The sequence below is a fragment of the Triturus cristatus genome, chromosome 2_1 (genome assembly GCF_964204655.1).
Source record: "Triturus cristatus chromosome 2_1, aTriCri1.1, whole genome shotgun sequence".
Lineage (NCBI taxonomy): Eukaryota > Metazoa > Chordata > Amphibia > Caudata > Salamandridae > Triturus > Triturus cristatus.
The window spans coordinates 250777739-250798522 of record NC_140581.1 but is presented as its reverse complement, the minus strand read 5'-3'; the positions used below and the strand labels follow the sequence as shown (position 1 = coordinate 250798522).

Sequence of the window (20784 nt, the reverse complement as noted above, 5' to 3'; positions counted from 1 at the left end):
CATCACTGTATTTAGGCACCTATTTACTAGGGGTGGGCGGAATTTGCGTAGTCACGTTACGCAAATCTCCGAAAAATGGTTTAAAATCTCCGCGAACACGCAGAAATTCCGCGAACACGCGGAATTGCTTGTTCGCGATGCTTTTTTCCTGTTTGCGACCGCTGTTTGCGTGCTCGAGGGGAAATATCTCGCGAACACGCATTTTGAGATCGTGAACAAGCAAAAATCCCGCGAAGCCGCGGAAAGCAGAATTTTGGGCAATTCCGCGTTCTCCGCGGAACGCAAAATTACCTAAATTCCGCAAATTCCGCGAACGGAGCGGAATTTACCGCCCAGGCCTACTATTTACCCATGTCTTCTTCCATTAATCTTTAGCTATACATATATTACAAATATTTATTTTTCAGAAAGACACATATGTAATCAGTGATGTAATATCTGACGTCATCAGCAGAGGATTGAGGTCGCATGAGTTATAGTTGCCTGCACTAACTATAACGGGGGAATTTCATTGGTTTTTTACGAGGGAAATGTCCAGCTAACTATAACTTGTGTGAAACCTATGGTTTTTTAAGTGAATTTATATATATATATATATATATATATATATATATATATATATATATATATATATATATATATATTACCTACTGGCAGTTGCCAGTAGGTCGTTATAGTTAGGACCAAGTTTCCATAGAAAGATAAATTTTTGTTTTGCTTATAACTTTGGCATCGTTTGATGAATCTTCATGAAATTTTCCAAACTAATTCTTCGTTCATATCAGCTCCTATGTTGAAAGTTTGGGGGTGATTCATCAAGGGGGGGGCCAAGAAAAAAGGGGGATCCAGAGACGTGTTTTCTCCATGCAATTTCGAACGGGTGACCGGAATTATCCCAAATTTGGCAGAGAGAAGGGTCTTGGTCTAGAAAGCACACTTTTGTTTATTTGATATACATCCGTTGAGTAGATTTGGAGAAATATTGAAACTTACAGTTATCTATATTTGGGAATTCTGCCATCTGATTGGCTGAGGCGTTACGAGCACGTGCTTGCTGGTTATTGGCTGCGAACGGTTGCAACTAGGAAGTGTTAGCAGCCATTTTGTGATTCTGTTGAAGCGACTAAGGGGAAAAAAGGGCGTAAAAGTAGGTAAGAGGAGGGTAGGAGCGCTGTGAGCTCTGTGGGGTGGTTAGAGTGTGCTATACAGGGAGTGTGAAGTGAAGTATTCACCCCTACCGGTGTGAAAGTGCTGTTTTGCCCAGAGTGAGATGGTGCTGAGGTGAGGTGCTGGTACACTCGGGGATGAAACCTTGCACCTAAACCATGAGTTGATTGCTGTAAGCTGATGTGCTCTGGGCGCTGTAGCATAGCTGTGCAAGTGGTGTTAGTATGTGTTTAGTCTATAGCGGGAGTGGGAAGCAAACTACTCACTCCTACCGGTCTGAAGACTCAGGGATCAAACCGTGAGCCTAAGCCGTGAGCTGATTGCTGTAAAGTGATGTGCTGTGGGCACTGTAGGATACTGGCCGCTGTAGCATACCTGTGTAAGTAGTGTTAGTATGCGTTTATACTATACAGGGAGTGGAAAGCGAACTACTCACCCCTACCAGTGTGAAGACTCGAATGCAGTGTTTTAGCAAGCAGGAATAAAGAAATAATCGTGAAGAATATAATGAAGAATGTTGCAATTCCACAAAAGACCAATGGTGAAATCAGGTGTCTAAGAAAGTGGCTGTGTGTAATAAAGTGATGGAGTCTGCAAGTTATATAAAAAGTGGCTTTATTTAAGTGTCATAAATGGACCCACTGGTGCAAGAGCTAAGGCATCCAGCTGAGGCAAACTCCAACCGCTTCTGCTGTACTCAAACCTAAGCTCCTCCATCAGTGAATTCCACATTACATGTTACAGTTCCATGTGACATAAACGCCTACTAGACATAAATGACTCTAAATTCTATAATGAAAATAAAGGTAGGATACGATTAACACATGCATCCTTTAAGAAAAAATATACATATATTTATATTCCAAAATGTAATCATCAAACTTCTTAGGTACCCTGGTACTCCTTTTTGTTAACACAAAATTATCAAAAGCAGAACAGTCCGCAATCTCTTCTTCAGTAGATTCAATCTGGTGTGTGTCAGAATTGGTAATAGTTTTACTCACATCGGAACTTTGAGGAGGAACACAAACATTGCGCTTCTCAGAAGCACATTTGGTACCCTTCTCATCAAACCATACATTATTGTCTTAAGCCCTTTCAAAAAAACATTCTTGTGCAAGAGCTAAGGCATCGAGCTGAGGCAAACTCCAACCGCTTCTGCTGTATTCCAACCTAAGATGCTGCATCAGTGAATTACACATTACATGTTACAGTTCCATGTGCCATAAACAATAGCTATTAGACATGAATGAGTAAATTCTATAATGAAAATAAAGGTAGGATACGATTACCAGACTGTGCCAACTAGTTCCTAAACAATGTCGTGTTTTTTGATCTTGATCGTCAGCTTATGAGCAGAGGCTGAGGATGAGCTAATTTGCGTGAAAGGGCTTAGTGGATAACAGGCAGGCTGAGAGACGTGTGCACAAAGAATAGACATGGTTTCAAAATGGATGTCGGGTTTAGGCTAATTTAGCAAGTAAATAGCGTATTTGCATAGGCCATACATCACCCATCCCTGGTTAGGCTGGAGACATATGGGGCAATAATGAAAACAGAGTTCAAATGCCTGAGTATACTTAGAAAGTTATTATATGAAAATAGTTCAAGTGAAGTGTATTAAAACATTTTATAGGAAAAAGTAAAAAAAAATTGAAAAAATCAATCCAAGGATAACGTGAATTTCTTACAAGTCTTGGAGATTGCAGTCCGGAAGTTCTTCAGCGGCTTGAGATGCGTAATATTCCAAGAGGGGATTGTTGCCGTCGTGTGAGAAAAGCAAAGTGATCCAATTCATATCCTCGAAGGCACAGTAATGTTCCTCAAATGTTGGAGCAGCAATTTGAATTGGCAGGCAATCTGCGATGTTGTAAAAGGTCGCACGTTGCAGGAGATCTTTCGCAGCTGCGCAGAAATCCCATTCCGCCAGGATACCTTTTTGCGTTGCATCCTCCATTGCTCCACTACCCGAACAATCAAGTTCATGGTTTTCAAGATACTCCATTGCCTGCTAGATATCGGGAGCGATTGTTGGGATGTTGACAAGGCATAGATCCATTCGCCAGTCGAATGGGCAAGTTTTGCAATAAAAAGATGGTTGCACGCAAATTGCATATGTGTAAATAAATGTCATGTTGTAGCTGGCTTCGATAATAGATAGAGACAGGCAGCCGAAAAGTTGTTCCAATTTTTCACGGCATTGATGTAGCTTCGTGTAGAGGCATATTCTGTCGGACATGATTGTTACCACAGGGAGCGCCGCCATTTTTCACAAGCAAAAATAGCAGTAGGATGGCCGCAAACAGAGCGAGAATTATGGGCACTGTTCCTGTTATTCCAGAGATGATCGAATGAAAGAAGTCTGGTATTATACCAAAAACAGTTTGAAAGCCTGTGACAAGGCCAGAGGAGATAGTGTTAAAAAAATGTGCCAGACCTTGAGTGTCAGATGTGTTGAAAATTGTGTAACAATTCATAAAGTGTAATGGGAGGTTCATATTTAAAAGGGAGTGTATTTTACTTGAAGTTCGTGCTATCTGCAGTCGATAAATTTATTTTGCAGAAGTGAGGGACACTTCTGTTTGAAACAAAAGCCCTTTCAGTTTGCTCAGTTTAATGAAATCTGTTATCAAAGTAGGTATTGAAGGCCAAGTTGAACTGTGGGACATACGGTATGCCAGCTCACATTCCGTAGCAGTCCATGTTATTAAGAGCCAGATAACTGCTGTTAGAAAGCTGTGTGAATGTTGGTCTGATTATGGGAGTTGGCGTGCTTTTAAGAAAGCACGCAAGATTGGGGGCTATATGCTTAGGAGGGTCGTTCAGTTGGACATTGTTGCATAGTAATGAATGACTGCCATTGTGGTCGCACTTTTCACCTGTGAGAAAAACTTCTGTATCCTCTTTAAGACAGCGATATATAAATGGGAGAAACCACTGCTCGTGAATAAACGAGCTACCTTATATAATCACATACAACATGACAAACAACAATTACACCTAGCAGACACAACAACACTACGTACTGTGGGAACCGTGGCTAGCCATGTACACAAACCAAACATGGCATGGTACCTCTGCCACACAATGCAGAATGCGGGGAGAGATGGGAGCAAAGTATGTGCGAAGGTGGCAAGTGATTCTCGATTATAAAAGTATACAATGGAAAGTGTTGAGGGGATGTGCCGGAGAGACTTGAGTACGCAGAGCACAGACATGTACATGTCAACATACACTGATGGTCTATTGAGTGAAGTGGACAGTGGAAGCAACCATGATAGTACAGTCAGTAGGGAACATTACAAAAACATAGTGCGTACGTGCCCCCTCCACCCCCCAAATCTTTAGCGTAGTGGGCTGGCTCGGCGTACGCAAGGCTAGCGTAGGTGTATGAATAAAAGGCACATTTCTCTGGGTGTCGTTCTCTTCCGGAATGGCGAACGTGTCTGCCTGGTCTGCGCAGCTTACACCGCCACGAGGCTGATGCCGTGAGCGAAGGTGGGTGCGTGAATGATGCTCTCAGCCTGCTGGTAGCCAGAAACCGTCATGGCCGCTGCGATGCACATATGCCCCACAGTTCACCATTCAACACCGTCGTATGTGAAAGAGGGCCCACTACGTGCCGGTGGAAGCTCCTGGGCTGAGGTCTGCGAGCTAGGAAGGCTACTGAGATTAACGCTGGCTACCGCGACACAGGCACACAGCGCCCAGCCTGAGGCCCTGCACCGTGGAGTGCTCTGTATACTACTAACACAGTAGTCCAACAGGTACCAACAGTGGAACGGTGTCTTGATCCCATAATGGACGATGTTAGAACTGCATCTGAGAGTGGAGATGAAGGTACTGCCTTCGACCAGGTGCAAACAACTCTAGGTCCCAGCAGTGGAACGGTGTCTTGATCCCACAATGGACGATGTTAGAACTACATCTGAGAGTGGAGATGAAGGTACTCCCTTCGACCAGGTGCAACCAACTCTAGGTCCCAACAGTGGAACGGTGTCTTGACCCCACAATGGTCCGATATTACCTGCTGCTTGGTTTTCACAGAACTCCCTCCATTGAGGTGCATCACACTCTGTGCTTCCGTAGATAACTGCTGCACATGATTATTGGGCTTTGTTGACTGTAGTTGCTGGACTACACCGTGGTACAGCAGGTCCGAACAGTGAAACGGGGTCTTGATTCTATGATTGAAGATGTCAGAAGTTAAAGCCTGTGATGATTTGTGTGTACCCCCTCCGATCAGGTGCAACCAACTCTGTGCTTCCGAATCCAAGCAAGCCTGGCTGAAGACGCTGAAATGCCAGAAACCGGTCCTAGGAAGCTTGTTTCCAGTCCAGGGAAGGCATGGCTTGGCAGTTCGGGCTGGACTGTTCCCATGAGGCACAGGGTCAGACTGATTTGCATATGGCCATGTCTGAAATGGGGTGGCAGAGTGGGCTAAAGAACGGTGATGGATCAAACCCAGATCTGTTGACTGGGTGTGAGTGTTTGATTGGTTCTGATGCTCCGTCCATCACCACCCCCTTTTGTACCGCTTTGTTCGCCATAAGTTGGCAGGGTATGCTCAGACATGAGTCCCTTGCTCACTTTGCCACTGGATTCAAGCAAGCCTGGCTGAAGACGGCTGAAATGCCAGAAACCGGTCCTAGGAAGCTTGTTTCCAGTCCAGGGAAGGCATGGCTTGGCAGTTCGGGCTGGACTGTTCCCATGAGGCACAGGGTCAGACTGATTTTCATATGGCCATGTCTGAAATGGGGTGGCAGAGTGGGCTAAAGAACGGCGATGGATCAAACCCAGATCTGTTGACTGGGTGTGAGTGTTTGATTGGTTCTGGTGATCCGTCCATCACCACCCCCTTTTGTACCGCTTTGTTCGCCATAAGTTGGCAGGGTATGCTCAGACGTGAGTCCCTTGCTCACTTTGCCACTGGATTCAAGCAAGCCTGGCTGAAGACGGCTGAAATGCCAGAAACCGGTCCTAGGAAGCTTGTTTCCAGTCCAGGGAAGGCATGGCTTGGCAGTTCGGGCTGGACTGTTCCCATGAGGCACAGGGTCAGACTGATTTGCAAATGGCCATGTCTGAAATGGGGTGGCAGAGTGGGCTAAAGAACGGTGATGGATCAAACCCAGATCTGTTGACTGGGTGTGAGTGTTTGATTGGTTCTGATGCTCCGTCCATCACCACCCCGTTTTGTACCGCTTTGTTCGCCATAAGTTGGCAGGGTATGCTCAGACGTGAGTCCCTTGCTCACTTTGCCACTGGATTCAAGCAAGCCTGGCTGAAGACGGCTGAAATGCCAGAAACCGGTCCTAGGAAGCTTGTTTCCAGTCCAGGGAAGGCATGGCTTGGAAGTTCGTGCTGGACTGTTCCCATGAGGCACAGGGTCAGACTGATTTGCATATGGCCATGTCTGAAATGGGGTGGCAGAGTGTGCTAAAGAACGGTGATGGATCAAACCCAGATCTGTTGACTGGGTGTGAGTGTTTGATTGGTTCTGATGCTCCGTCCATCACCACCCCCTTTTGTACCGCTTTGTTTGCCATAAGTTGGCAGGGTATGCTCAGACGTGAGTCCCTTGCTCACTTTGCAACTGGATTCAAGCAAGCCTGGCTGAAGACGGCTGAAATGCCAGAAACCGGTCCTAGGAAGCTTGTTTCCAGTCCAGGGAAGGCATGGCTTGGCAGTTCGGGCTGGACTGTTCCCATGAGGCACAGGGTCAGACTGATTTTCATATGGCCATGTCTGAAATGGGGTGGCAGAGTGGGCTAAAGAACGGTGATGGATCAAACCCAGATCTGTTGACTGGGTGTGAGTGTTTGATTGGTTCTGATGCTCCGTCCATCACCACCCCCTTTTGTACCGCTTTGTTCGCCATAAGTTGGCAGGGTATGCTCAGACGTGAGTCCCTTGCTCACTGTGCCACTGGATTCAAGCAAGCCTGGCTGAAGACAGCTGAAATGCCAGAAACTGGTCCTAGGAAGCTTGTTACCAGTCCAGGGAAGGCATGGCTTGGCAGTTCGGGCTGGACTGTTCCCATGAGGCACAGGGTCAGACTGATTTTCATATGGCCATGTCTGAAATGGGGTGGCAGAGTGGGCTAAAGAACGGCGATGGATCAAACCCAGATCTGTTGACTGGGTGTGAGTGTTTGATTGGTTCTGATGCTCCGTCCATCACCACCCCCTTTTGTACCGCTTTGTTCGCCATAAGTTGGCAGGGTATGCTCAGACGTGAGTCCCTTGCTCACTTTGCCACTGGATTCAAGCAAGCCTGGCTGAAGACGGCTGAAATGCCAGAAACCGGTCCTAGGAAGCTTGTTTCCAGTCCAGGGAAGGCATGGCTTGGCAGTTCGGGCTGGACTGTTCCCATGAGGCACAGGGTCAGACTGATTTGCATATGGCCATGTCTGAAATAGGGTGGCAGAGTGGGCTAAAGAACGGTGATGGATCAAACCCAGATCTGTTGACTGGGTGTGAGTGTTTGATTGGTTCTGATGCTCCGTCCATCACCACCCCCTTTTGTACCGCTTTGTTTGCCATAAGTTGGCAGGGTATGCTCAGACGTGAGTCCCTTGCTCACTTTGCCACTGGATTCAAGCAAGCCTGGCTGAAGACGGCTGAAATGCCAGAAACCGGTCCTAGGAAGCTTGTTTGCAGTCCAGGGAAGTCATGGCTTGGAAGTTCGGGCTGGACTGTTCCCATGAGGCACAGGGTCAGACTGAATTGCATATGGCCATGTCTGAAATGGGGTGGCAGAGTGGGCTAAAGAACGGTGATGGATCAAACTCAGATCTGTTGACTGGGTGTGAGTGTTTGATTGGTTCTGATGCTCCGTCCATCACCACCCCCTTTTGTACCGCTTTGTTCGCCATAAGTTGGCAGAGTATGCTCAGACGTGAGTCCCTTGCTCACTTTGCCACTGGATTCAAGCAAGCCTGGCTGAAGACGGCGGCAATGCCAGAAACCGGTCCTAGGAAGCTTGTTTCCAGTCCAGGGAAGGCATGGCTTGGCAGTTCGGGCTGGACTGTTCCCATGAGGCACAGGGTCAGACTGATTTGCATATGGCCATGTCTGAAATGGGGTGGCAGAGTGGGCTAAAGAACGGTGATGGATCAAACCCAGATCTGTTGACTGGGTGTGAGTGTTTGATTGGTTCTGATGCTCCGTCCATCACCATCCCCTTTTGTACCGCTCCGAATCCAACGGCACGTGGCTGTGAGGCGTTAATGACCACTGACTCTGGCCTACACTGCGGTCAGCAGGGCTCACAATTCAGATCGAGTGGTGATTGTTAAATTACGGAATCCAGTAGGCAACTAACTACAATGTCTATAGAAATATACACAATTTCCTTTTACTATACTTGCTTGAAGAACTATTTTTAGAGTTATAGGTTTAGTACAATGACCAAATTCTTCTTGGTAGTGGAAAAGAATACTGAATAACAGTCTAAACTGTGGACAGCAGAGATCGCAATTCGAATTGTTTTGATTTATTTATTGCAGAGTTTTTTGTAAGTTATGTTGTTGTACTTTGTGAAGAGGAAAGTGAGAAAAAGTATTCGTGGATGTCTGTGCTGACTACTGCCTTCAATTTACACTGCAGACAGCAGTGTTCACAATTCAGATCGAGTCGCTATTGTAGATGATGCAGTCCTGTAGGCAAAAGACATTGCTGCAGTCCGCTCTGTCCGCACTACACATACGCATCATCGCAGGCTCCGCATACACTTTTTGTTGCTTTGTGTACATCAAACAGGACAGCTCAAGTCAACGCCACGTGGCTTTGGGCCCTTGCAGACCGCTCTCTCTGGCCTACACTGTAGACAGCAGTGTTCACAATTCAGATCGAGTTGCTATTGCAGATGATGCAGTCCTGTAGGCAAAAGACATTGCTCCTAGTACGGCCCGCCCGCAGCACGGATCATCGCTGGCTGTGCACATGCTGAACGCTTTTGATGTAGCTATCTGAGTGCACTAGAACTGATGGACCCTTTATGATACAATCTTTTTGTGTATTATTTCAGATCTACTGCCTGCATCTCAGTATACCACAAGTTATTGTTCTTTTATGATAGAATCTTTTGTGTATTATTTCACATCTACTGTCCATACCTTACTGAAGCACAAACTATTGACCATTTTATTATTGAATCTCTGTGTGTGATCCAATGATTACTGTTGTATTTAATGCTAGCAGCAACCATTCCTGAGGGCTGGTTTACACTCACCCCACACGCACTCAGCACAGACGTCACTGGATATGTGACCCTGGTAATAAAAAGGAGTCGAGCGCATGTGCCCGTACCCACTTCCACTATCTATCCGTGTCTGTGTGTTCATTATCTATGAATGATACTGCCCCTGGGCCGTACCACATTTCATTGTGCTGTGGACAGCGTATGCTACAATGTTACCTCTGGCAGTGGGGAAAAGTTTGGTTATGTAACTTTTAGGTGCATGGCTATCATAGGTGGAAGGCTACTTTACAAACCATGAATATTGATGAAGATGATGGTTGCATGTTGTGTGTAGTGTAAGATATGTGCACATAGCAAAAAGTTTTCAAAAAAGATCTCTAAGCAGAAGAGGTGTGTCTCATCAAAAGCTGTAGAGAGAATGACTAAAATGGGTGCCGTTCTCCAACTGCTACAATGGGAAATGTTATGAATTAATTAAATGCTTTTTTTTAAGGTCACATGGCAATCGCGCACCTTGTGCCCAAGGAGACTGCACCCAACACGATTTTGAGAAAATATATATACCATAATATAAGTTTATTACTGTTAGAAATATATAAATGTTTAAAATATTTTAGATTATCGCTTGCTCTCATATGCACTTTAAAGTTATTTAGATATAGTTTTGAGACATAAAGAAACTAGCACACTGTCAGCGTTTAGGACGTATTTCTTAAAAGAAAGGCAAAACTGATTTCAACTGCATTAGGAGCGTGTTTACAGCAATCAATAAATGGTTGACTGCCCGTGTTTAAGAGTGCGTCGTACTGCTCTATGAAGCCCCGCTGGATGGAGTCGATGCTACATAAGATATTACATAAATAAATATAAGGGGGCTGTTAACTTTGTTATTCTGTTCAGAGGTGGGGGGGCCTGTCCTTTAACTGAAGACCCAATAAGAGATGGCAGCTAACACTTGTTTGAAGAGGCGACCCCTTTCAGTGGACCTATTTACCTCTCTTATCACAAGAACCGGGCCCCGCTGTCCCCAAACTAACCCCTCAAGCCACCTTTTCAGATCTCTTATCCATCACCAGCGGCCTCTGCCCATGCAAGAGATATTAAACCTCTGTTTGCACAGTTGGGCCGAGTGTCTGGTGTCTAAGGACGGCTGGTTATACAGGGGCTCGTTCACAGGGCCTCGGCACCCGCTTTGAAGAGAAGTGAGGCAAACACGCCTGCATCCTGCAGCCAGCCAGTCGAACGTGGTTCGAGTCACTGTGTGCTAAGCCGGAGGCAGCTGCTGCACTACACTGTAACACTTTTGGCGCGCATGTGCACAATGTAAAGCATCGCGCGCATGCGAGAGTCTGCACAGGTTAGGCAAAAGAAAGTGCAAATGCAGGCAGCCAATCATATTTACGCGTATTTACGCGAGTCCTATTAAATTGTAATCAAAAATGCGGGCGCCGAAGAAGGCAGGAATGGGAGTGGGTGGGGGGGTGGTGGTTTCAGAGAAGTCATGGACTTTAGGAGGGAATAGGGGGAGGCAGGGGAACAAAAGAGTTTCTGAAGTAAAGGGGCTGATAGCCATGGAAGGATAAAAATAACGTCATGGCAGTAAGCAGGCGGGACTAATACGCCGGCAACCAATGAGAATGCAGCATTTCAGATCTGAGCCAATCAAAAGCATGGGCAGAAAGTGGGCGGAGCTTCCCCCACAATACTGTATACAGCATCTCTCGCCGAGACAGCGTATGTGCTGCCGAGGCGAAACCTAAAAATGAGGGAATGGCGTACCCGGCGTGGCACCACACGTCTATGACATAACACAGGGCCTGGCAGCGTGCACTCGTCGCATACGGAATGCGCAGCCGGTGCGACCCCATACGTACATGACGTAACGCTCGGCTTAGTACCGCGCACCCGTCACATACTAAACTAGCAGCTGGCACGACCTCAGACGTATATTAAGTTAGGCGGGACGCGGTGCCGCAAACCCGTCGGATACGAAATGCGCATCCTTTACGAGTTTAGCAATATGGCGGATAGGATTCGCGTGCTGAAGGAGCTTGGTACACTACCGGTACGGGACTTCAGTTCTCTTAAAAAAAAATGTAAAAAAGATATACATACTTTTTTTTTAAGATATAAAACATTACATAATTTTTAAAATTAAAAAAAAAGGATAATAGAGTTCCAAAATATTACAAAAAAAATTGAAAATATATAGGTTTTATAAATATTAAAATATTAAATTAACATTTAGAAAACCTTCGAAATTCACTGAAAAAACCATAGGTTTTACAGACGTTATAGTTAGGAATTAGCATTTAAATAACCTTTGAAATTCACTAAAAAACCATAGGTTTCAGGGACGTTATAGTTAGTTGGACATTTGACTCATATAAAACCAGAGAAATTTGCCCTTTATAGTTAGTTGAGCTAACTATAACTAGCGCGCCCGCAATGCACTGGTGATGATGTCACATATTACATTTCTCATGACATGGTCAGTGACATCACTAATGACATCACTGATGACATCTCAAATGACATCACTGATGACATTACTGATGACATCATCCACGTGATAATCTGATGCAAAAAGGTGTAAAAAGGGGCGTGGCCTCGGACTACCTCTCTGCAACACAGCCCTGTGGCACTTACTGGAGGTACCTGGTGGGATAGTTGGCCCCCAGGGACCCTCAGGATTTAAGGGCAATTAATCCTCCAACTTAAAACACGCCACGGGGCGCGTTTGCAGAGTGGAGTAGGGTCGGGGGCGATGCAGCCTTTTTTTATTTTTGTTTTTTAGAAGGGGGCTGTGTGGCCCCCCCCTTTTACTATTTTTGGGGCCCTGGGGACCCCATCTCCCAGGACCTGACCCTTTTTTTTTTTTTTTTAAATGGGAGGGTGGCCGCATGGCCACCGCATGGCCACCCTCGAGAGGCCAATTATTGGGACCCCATCCCCCGGGACCTGGCCACCCTCTTTATTTATTTTAATTTTTATTTGTTAGGAGGGGAGCCGCGTGGCACCCCTCCTCAGGCCAATTAGGGCCCCGGGGACCCCATCCCCCATGGCCGGCCGGTCTGTTTTTTTCTATTTATTCATTTTTTGAAAGGGGAGGGGGGGCCGCATTGCCCCCCTCTTAGGCCACTTCTGGTCCTAGGGGCCCCATCCCCTGGGGCCTGGCCTCTCTGTTGGGGACCATGGGGGGAGCCCCAATGCTCCACGGTCCCGCCGGCTCCCCGCCTCCTGTGGGAGCCGGCATTGGTTTGGGGCAAGGGGAGTTACTAACATTCAGCTCCCTTTGTCCAAAAACAATTCTGCTTTGCTTCATTGAAGCGAGAGCAGGTTTACCTGCTCTGGCTTCAGTGAAGCAAAGCAGGGTCTACTATGGCTGGGCGGGAGCCGTGCTCCCGCCCTTCCATAGCAAACAGCAGTATCCCGGGGGTGGGCACCCCGGGACACTGCAGGAGCCAGCCCTAGGGGGGTGGCGGTCCCCAGCGCCATCAAGGGTTCCAGGAGGGAGGCTGCGCGGCCCCCTACCTACCAGTGCAAAGCCCCGGGGAGGTGGTGGTCACCAGGGGCTCGGGGTCCATAACAGACCCCCGCATTTCCATATTTAGTGCCCAGGGGAGGTGGTGGTCCCCGGGCGTGTGGGGGCCTCGAGCCCCCCACACAGGTTTTAAAAAAAGAAATAGAGCCTCGGGGAGCTGGTGGTCCCTGGGGCATGTGGGGGGCTCGAGCCTCCGCACACAGTTTTTTTTATATAAAATCAGAGCCCCGGGGAGGTGGTGGTCCCCGGGGCTGCGGGGGGGCTGCGTGCCCTCCCGCAAAACATAAATAAAGCCTCGAGGAGCTGGCAGTCTATTAAATTTGCGTATGCCCCGGGACCTGGCCCACCCGGGGGCTCAATAATAACGAAGAGCGGGAGCCCGTGATTTTTTTTAATTATTTAATCAGCAGGATTCGCTCACTTACTCATCAATGAGAAAGTGCCTTCTGTGAATACCAAAATGAGTAAGTGCACTTACTCATCAATGAATAAGATACTAATCAATGAGTAAGTGCCTTCTGTGAATACCAAAATGAGTAAGTGCACTTACTTATCAATGAGTAAGTTACTCATCAATGAGTAAGTGCCTCCTGTGAATACCAAAATGTGTAAGTGCCTTTTGCGAATACCAAAATGAGTACGTGCCTTCTGTGAATACCAAAATGGTAGTAAGTTTAGGATTTTGTCGTAAGTTAGTTCTGTGAATCGGGGCCCGTGAGTTTTACAATAAACGGAGCCTCGGAATGCAGCTCAGTATGCACCAGCCAGCAGTGTAATATATCACTTATTCTCACAAGACTGGATGTAGGAGCACCTATTTTCTAACCAGCCAGGATTCGATTTAAAAAAATGACAAAATCACTTTTTGTGTAGGGTGGCAATGTTATGGCAACATTTTTATTGATATGAACACATAAGGTCTTGAGAATTTCTATTAAAGAGAATGGGATTCAAGCGAAGTAAAAGCACCACATTAAGGGACAGAGATAAAAACCTTTACTTGTCTATCGTTATTTGAGCAAAAAAGTATCTGTTGACTTCTCCCAGTAATCTAAAGCATGAAGGGCAAAAAATACATACAAAAAAACGTCAACATTTAAGAAATTTTAATAATCAGTGGTTAGACTTCACAAATTGTTTAGATATTGCTGATGTGTTAGGAAGCACGATTCTGCAAATTGATGCTGATGCCACCTCGCTGTGGAAAAAATAGCCTCTATAAAATAGTAAAACCAATCATACCAACACCACTAACACTAATGCTATTTGTGTACAGCGTTTAATACTGCACTTCTGTTGTTTCTAAGCGCTGATGTTACTGAATTGAATGGCACTTTTTACCACCGCAAAAAACACACCCTTGCCCATATTCTACCTCTCGACCTAAATGTCCTCGAAGATGCCTTCGGCGAGCATGAACTCACGAGGCTGCCAATTTATGTAAAGTGGCTCAAATGTCATCATTTTTTTAATTGAAATCCAGATGCTGTTTCTTGAGAGAAAGCCAGGCTCGGGGAAATAATCCTGCCATGAATATTCCGAGGAGGAGCACGTCGAAGCGAGGACACCGTGCGTCAGGGTGTGGGAAGAGCGTGTTCTCAGCCTGAAGGAGAAACTTGGAGCTGTCACGCACAATCATGTGTCACGATAAATCCCTGCAATTGCCAGCTGAGGACATCACTTAATACCCACTTTAAGCTGTCACAGCAACCTGTCCGGACTTGTTATGCAGGATGAGAGCGGCTCCTGAATGCCTTTGAAAAGCAGACTTCAGCCAAACATTTGATGTGAGTTAGTTACTCCTCTGCTGTCTTTAGAGAAAAATTATTCTACTACGTTTGTACAAAGTTGTACAGAACTGTTATCCGTCACAGAACAGTAGTGCCTAATTGACCCCCGAGTCATGACCTCACCCGCCACTGGCCAGCACAGTTCACCTAATATCTGGCCTCCCCCCAAAGTGAACTTCTCCTCCACCAAGGGAGATGAACGAGCCTGGCCAAAATATTCTCAATGAATATATCATTACCAATCTTGGAAAGGGATACACCGTTCTGCATAAAAACACCCTATCCTTTAATAAGTCCATGAGGGACAGACACTAACCTAGGTGCTCTGAATTACCACTTCTCCACTCCTTCCTTGGGATAATGTGCGTACATGCCATGACCACCAGCTGGAACTTTCGAGCCAGCCAACCCATTTCAGTTATCAACATCTCCAACAGCTGCTGACAACCAACATGCACCAAGTCGTTGCCACTTAAATGCAGTATCATGACCCCAAGGAGTGGGACCCCATTAGGTACCATTGTGTCCAAAGTATGCTTCAGCTGGGCCAGCTGCAATGCCCCTTGACTATGAAATTGCAGGCGGTAACCTGCTTGCCGCGCTCTGTTAGCAAAGTCACGTGCTAGATAATTCTCCATAGCATGCCCGACATGAGAATGGACTTGGACCCAAACCTCTGGGATCCCGGTCACCTCCAGCTGTTGTTCGACTTGTCACACCTACCACCTGAACATGTGGGACAGAAGGAAATAGGGATCAGGAATCTGGCATTACCATCATAAAATATGCAGTCTCAATGCGTCTAGCAATGTGAAAACCATCTGCCAATCCTCCGCACTGCTGTGCCAGGGAGCCCCATTGCTGCTGCCGCTGTGACTGCCCCAAACCTAAAGGAGTGAGGCCCAAATTACCACGCACAGAGCCCTGTTAAGGATTCTGCAAAATTGGTACCTGGTCAGGGGAGTCCCATCAACATGGACCAGTAAGAGCTCCACCAAACCCTGACTGCAGCCAGACTAAACAACTTCAGATTCTCAACTAGGCCGCATGCATTACCTGGGGCTCTTTTTAGCAAGAAGTGTTTACCCTTCCCGTTTGGTCAATCTTGGACCTGGGAATATTGATCGCTGAGGACCCACACCCATCCAATCAATGGACGACCACAAGCTGCAACCCCGCCAAAGTCCTTCAACCTGGCCACCGGTTCACCCACTGGAAAGCACCATAAAAGGCGAGGGTAAATACCACCTGAAACAGACTGACTTTCTCCAAGGACCCACAGACTGCCCCAATGACTCTAATGTTGCTGCTAGTTTGCCCCTGTCAATGGGATGCCTGATTTCTGGCTGTAAACCTTCGAGGCGCCCTCATTTCTTCACCACCCTTTGGACTTGGAAGGACCTGGGGGCATATGTATCAAACGATTTTTTAATCGCAAACGCTGCGATTCGCAAAATAACAGCGTTTGCGATGAAAAAATCGGTAATCGGGATGTATGAGGCAAATCCCTTCGCAAAATTAAGGAATTGCTAATTTAGCGATTTCTTAATTTTGCGTAAGCATTTAAGAAATTGCAAATTGCGATTTCTTAAATGAAATGTAAAAAGCACCCAAATTGTGCGAATTATCCTTAAGAAATCGCAAATTACCACCAACTTCCAGTTGGTGGTAATTTGCGATTTCCTTTCAAAAAGCACTTTTTTGAATTTTACAAAGTGCCACGTGGCGCTCATACATGCCCTTAGGGCATGTATGTGCGCCATATGCACACACATGCTAATTTCAGGGGTGCATCAGGGTGTCATCATGACACCCTTGCACCTTTGAAATTATTCTCAAATTGCGATTAGCAAATTGCGATTCGCTATTTGAGAATTACTTCCCATTCATTCCTATGGGTCTCCTGGCCCATAGGAATGAATGGGCAGGTATTCCTTAATTGCGATTTCGCAATTTGCTAATCGCAATTAAGGAATTTTAAGAAATCGCAAAAAGTTTGCAATTTTTTAAATACATCCCGTTTTGCAATTCTCAAATGGCGATTCTTTAAAAATCGCTATTTGAGAATCGCAAATGGTGATGTTGATACATATGCCCCTAGGTCCTGTCGGGGTACCCCAGCATCTTTGCAAAAACGGAAATCGTCACTATGTGATGCTTTGCAGTGTCAACCGAACGCCGTTCACCCCGAACAGCCCCCAGGTATCCCATGATTGACGCAGAGTTAAACCAAGATGCATTCTCCGTGCCCCAAGAAGTCACAGTAAGCATGGAACACCCCTTCGTAAGCCTGCCTGGTCCTGGAGGCTAAATTGGCTGCCACAAGGTCTGGTAAGCTGGATCACCAATCTGCAACAGATGGTCCGGGAAGGGCGTAGGTGAAGCCTCTGCTCCTGGGTGATGGAACCTGAAAGCCTGCATCAGCGGCGTTGCACAAGACGCCTGGCAAATGCTTTGCCCTAAATAACACATTCAGCCATCTCAATCTTCTTCAGAAGCCATAGAATCATATTGTATTTTGCAGATGGTTGAATAATTCACTCCACCACAGTCATATTGTCAGACCAGAACACAACTAACTGGTTGCAGAAATTACCCAGCTAAATAGAGAGGGCTACCCAAATAGGGAACAACTCAAGGTAGCCTAAATTGCTAACCAGTCCTGCCTGCACACACTCCTGGTGCCACCACCGTGCACAACAAGCTGGACCTGAAATGGCTCTAAAATCCTCACTCTCTGACCCATCCATGAACAGACCTAACTCTTCACTGCTGATGGGACACCCAGGCCACACCACTGACCCATTAAAGTCTAGCAGAAAGGACTCCCAGATTCTCATATCCTGCCCGACCTCAATATACAGCTTGGTATGATGATGCTTAACCGTCAGGCCAGCAGAAGGTCTGGGCGATGGAGCAAGAAAAGGGGCAGCTCATGGGTATAATCTGGAGGGCGAAGTTCCGTTGCCCCGCTAAGACCTGCAACTGATGTAAAGTGACTCTCGTAGCCCTCAGACATGCTCGCAAGGTTTGGGAGAATGTGTTGACCTTCTCCATAGGAAGTACCTGGAGGCCCCTGCTGCTGAATCCAACTCTATTCTCAGAAACTCAATAGTGGTGGTAGGCCACAATGTCTTGCCCTGCGACTTGTGCATCAGATCCTTGAAAATACGCAGTGCTTCTCCACAGTGCCCCGACCCAGGTGGCCCCAAGAAGAGGAAATCTTCTAGGTAATGTAGCACTGCTCTATGGAAGAACCATTCCAGGAAGGTGGAGAACTTTTCAAAGTAAGAACAAGGAACTGAGCAGCCCATAGACATACATTTGTCAAAATGTATGCACGCTTGAATTGGAAACCTATAAGGTGAGAGTCCTGTTGAAGCACAGGCAGCAAGCATAAGGCAGATCTAATGTCGGATTTAGCTAGCAAAGTCCCAGGTCCCAGCTCTAGCAGCATTTAAATCACCTGATCAAGGGAGGTTTATTTGACCCAGCATAAAGTCCCATCAATAGCCTCATTTACTGACTGCCTTCTGTGTGTCGACAGGTTATGGATAAGTCTGTACTCTCCCTGCTCTTTCTTTGGAACATCCCTAGTGGGGAGCACTAAAAACCATTCAAGGGAGTCCCCTTGATTGATCCCACCACCCTGCCAAGACCCACCTCTTTCAGGACTTTAGTCCTGACCAACTCTGGGTTAGCTCTGAGAGACTGCCCACATAACCCACTGCAGGGATCCTGAAACCATCCTTGAAGCCCTCAAATAATATCTGTGCTGTCACCTTTATTATTGTACCTATTGAGCCATGGAACCATTGCTGACAAGACAACCAGTGAGGAAGCCTTCTCTAAACCAGATGATCACTTCTGTTTCTTGCCATTTATGTTCTGGATTTTTTAAAGATCCAGGGTACGATGCCAACCCAAAGGAGGAGCAGCAGTGCTTGAATCTACAAGTCCCCCCGGTCTGGTACAGGTGTGACTTTTGAAATCCCAACATACCCTCTTTCTCACCCCTCCTGCTGTGCTGCTAGCAGACTCTGAACCTGCCCAGAAGGGCTGACTGCTGTTAGTGTGGACCGGGGAGTGCTTTATGTGGCACAGCCACATGATCCGCTCAATGTGGTCCCATGTCAATGCTGGGTTGAAAGCCTTAGCCGTCCTAACTCCTTGTAATACTCCACCTCACCATACTCATCATGCGCACACACAATCCTATTTTGGTAACAAGCGAGTTGGGAGCCCAAATTACACACCCGCTCCACCAACATGACCTGATAAGTCGAAAAACCTCTAATCCAATTCACCAATGACTCCTCCACCTACTTCTGGTTCGGCCAGTGATTAAAATCCCTAGAATTTGAGCCCTCCTTGTACTGCTTGGTCTCCTCCTTGTCTGATTTGTCTACCAGAAAATCAAAGATATCCACATAGCCCCCCCCTTCCAAATCTTTTCTTTGACCTAAACGTGCCTGCCTAACTGCGAGTGCTCTGACCGCACTTTAACCAAACCCACGGGTGGTAATTGTGCCCCAGTACCTGTATGCACTGTTGCCTGGGCCGGGGGAATCGTCACCATTGCGGTAGAAACGCCGGGCATGCTGCCCCACAAAACAACACTTGTTGCGGCATCTCAAGTCCCCAAGGAAGGGGCCACAGCAGCTGCAGACATGCTTCTGCCTCCCACTGTGCCCCCCTTGACTGCAGCAGGCCCCTGCCTCACTTGCACACCCCCACCCAAGTGAGCTTCCAGATTATCCACATCTCCAGTTCTCGATAGGGCCCTCCCACTGAAGGGGCAACAATGTCCCAACCCTGACGAGCCAAGATAACACACTATCTAAATTATTCACCAAGTCTGACTGTCCCACAACAGGCATAGTCCCCACAGCTGCGCAACCTACCCCATTCTGGGCTATACCCCCACCTGTCGCCAGCCTATTACCGCAGTGACCGCCCCTTGCGCCGTACTTTGGCCAGTCCCACTGGCCCTGGGGACACACTGCCCAATAACCCCCCCCAACACGGTGGGGGCTAGAGAGCTTGATGACTCATTGACAGTTACTGGCTGAACGTGCACTGAACGTAGCTGAACAAAACCAAACAAATTTACCTAGCAGCATTCCCCACAATGCCCCCACCACTGCAGCCCTCCTCACCTGCAACAACAGCAGCCCCAAGCCAGGGCCGCCACAGAGCGCAAAACACTGTGGTCAGGTGAGCCAAGGACTAACCCATGTGGCCCCCAGACTGGAGCTGTGCTGCTCATTGTTATGGTCCCAGTGCAGAGTAAGGCGCTGAGCAGGAGCATGCTGAACCCGGAGAGGGAAAAGAGAAAACAAAGAGAAACAAAACAGGCGCCGCTTGCCGGACTGCAGCGGGAGCAGGAGAGAGCAGCATCCTCTTTAGTCGGCGATCGGGCACAAAAGAACCGACCACCGCCTCGTGCCCACTTTTATGGGCGGGGATTTGCAGTTTGAATGGAAGTGCACCCAGTAAGCCAAACCCAACAACTTCCAGGGTCCGAGCCCAGCCCATAGACAATCGCGGCCCTCGATATTACGGGGCAGCAGCGAACAGCACTGCTGAACCCCTCCCCCAGTGTCCCACCCAGCCCGGCCTGACTGCCATGTGTTTGGCTTTCCCGAAGAGGGGGAGCCTTGGCCGCTCATTATTTGGGACCAGCACATACTTTTCCTCATAAAACATGGACCGCGAGAGAGGGGAAAATGCCCAAAGGAGAAAGAAGGAGGAGGAGAAAGGTGGGAAAACCATCACAAAGGGAGAAACCAGGAACGAGCAAGAGAGAGATAAAGGGGAGGGAGTGTCTGCCAGTGAACTAAAGGGGCATGGGGTGATTTAAGACTGGGCAGCCATGGAATTCGGAGCACAACACTTAAAAGCTCAGTGTGTGGATTCCTGAGCAGAGCTATGGATACCAGCACTCATTGTATCATAAATTATTCACTGCCCTCCTCCTTGCGGAATGCATAGTTGAGAGGAAACACTAAGTCAGAATTATCTCACCAGCATCCATATAGAAAGCATTTCACTGCAAAGTCCCTGTAAGATCAATCAATC

General features: G+C 47.1%; 1 protein-coding gene across 1 annotated transcript in view; it reads left to right on the top strand.

Annotated features, from left to right (window-relative positions):
• Positions 1-20784, top strand: part of ADAMTS12 (ADAM metallopeptidase with thrombospondin type 1 motif 12) — a 4274824-nt gene that overhangs the window by 680513 nt on the left and 3573527 nt on the right. The window lies entirely within an intron of this gene.